The 2,177-nt window shown below is 31.8% G+C and overlaps 1 pseudogene; it reads left to right on the top strand.

Moving 5' to 3' along the window:
- The first annotated feature begins 255 nt into the window (after positions 1-255).
- On the top strand, positions 256-1,718 carry LOC149531206 (CST complex subunit STN1-like; annotated as a pseudogene).
- The last annotated feature ends 459 nt before the right edge of the window (positions 1,719-2,177 follow it).

Raw genomic sequence — 2,177 nt, forward strand, 5'->3', positions numbered from 1 at the left:
TGTGATAAGGACTCAAACGAAGATGCTAAAAGGAATCAACTCATTATAGGTGTATGGAGTATTCAATTACACATTATTGAATTTAGCTTGCATATGAATACCCGATTCTTTTGAATTTCAAGTACAAACTACCCTTTTTCAAAATGTCAAAAAATGTCATACATCATATGCTACTATCAGCATAGACATTGCACCTCATTTTTAGAAGTGCTAGTGTATGAATTATGACTATTCATCTTAGTAAATTGGATTTTGATGGGTGAAGGTAGATCAATGTGTGAATTAGGCTTAGACCCTATGCTTCTCTCACATGTGAAGCTTTTGGCATTTGATCTCCTTTCCCTACAAAACCCTACTTCATTGGGAGGCCCAGACACTTTCTAGAGAAAGGGCCAACCCATTAAGAATGTGGAGATGGTGGGTGTGGTTGTTAGCAGGGAAAGAAAATATAAGTTTCTTAAATTTCTAGTAGATGATGGCACCACTTGTGTCTCATGCATTCTCTAGCTCAATCATCTTACTTCTAGATATTATTCAAGGGTTTCTGAAGCCTCAGTTAGAATGTTTTGCTGCATTGGCTCTTGAACAATGTGAACATGTGTAGTTGGGTCGATTGGTGAGGTTGTAGGGTAGGGTTAATATTTACAACAAGCAATTGCAAGTATGGTACTTTTATGGGGTTTTAAAGCTCAATTGGCTATTATGCCTTGTTTTTGACATTAGATATGTTGATTAAGAAGACTGTCAACTTTTAATGATACCTAAAATAAACTTTCTTGCAAGATCTACTCAAGTTCATTGCCAAAATATTTCTTGTTTAGCCTCACTAAAAAGGGATTAGTAGTAAAAAAAATTGTATGAAATTGTATCCCATGCTTTTCGTTGGAGGTACAATGAGTAATGCGTTGGAGGCCAATTTTGAGAAAAACACAATGTCAGTAACTTAAACTATATAAATCATTATATGACATTACCTACACTTTTTAGGAACTGCTAGTGAATAGATTTTCAAGAATTTGTCAACTGGCGAACCTCAATTTTGAAAGTTTTGTTCAAAACCTAGCTAGTTGAGGATAATTATTCCCATAAAAAATAAAAATCTTCCCTTTCTTGTCATCAAAATCTTCAATCTTAAATAATCTCTGGCTTTCATAAAATGTTATAGGAAGTAACAAATCATTAACATATTAATGATGTAGTAGATAATTAGAAATGAAGTAGAATTGAAAGAGAGAAATTTTAAGCTCTTTGTTGGTATTTCTATAGGAATTCTCAAAAGGATATGTTTGATTGTCTTAGATGGAAGCATTCAAAACTAAAATGAACACACCCAAGTTTTATTTAGTTTAGGATTTCATGAAGCAGGCTATAATAGTAAATTTGTTTCCCATGCCCACCTAATATCATTATACAGTGGGTTTTCATATAATAATACATATATGCTAAAACATATATGTTTTAGAAGTAAATACTATATTTTCCCTATAAAAATATCCCGATGCACATTCTTTTAATGCAAAATATGTCAACCTTTTAATTGCTAGGAATGAAAATTTCCATCACTTACGATTTTTTTCTGATTGCAGATAATAGTGAAATTTTTTCTAGTTGAGAGAGACCCCAATGCTAAGATTTATCACTGGATAGATTGCATTTGGCTTGTAGTGCAGTGCTATGGCTTACCTGCTTCTTTTCCCCCTAAGCACAATGCTTTATGACCCAAATGGAATGAAGTTGATGTTCAGGTATCTGTCTTTGGTTGACTAGTAAATGTTGCATTAGAATGTTTTATGGTCCTTTTCTATCCATTAGCAACTATTTTGATATATTTTTTAACAAAAAATATATTTTTAAGTCGTGAGGGTAATCTAAAGGTGATTTCTATTTTGGTAATTGGTAACTTGTGTTCACTGTATTTCTGAAAGTTAGGCTTGCTCATATATCATAATATTTTTATAGAGTATCAAAAGTCACCCTTTTGATAAACATCCTTAAATACATGAAATTAAAATTTTGGTGCCTACTCTACAAAGTAAGATGTCTTTTCTTTAATGAACAATTACATCTCTACTATCAACTAATTTATCAGTAGTTACATCAAGTAAGCAATATGCTTTTGATTTTTCACTATAGACAACAAAGTTGAAATTATAACTTTTTACATCTAGTTTATCTTT

Source organism: Cupressus sempervirens, chromosome 11, assembly GCF_028749045.1.
Source record: "Cupressus sempervirens isolate cs-2001-9-10 chromosome 11, ASM2874904v1, whole genome shotgun sequence".
NCBI lineage: Eukaryota > Viridiplantae > Streptophyta > Pinopsida > Cupressales > Cupressaceae > Cupressus > Cupressus sempervirens.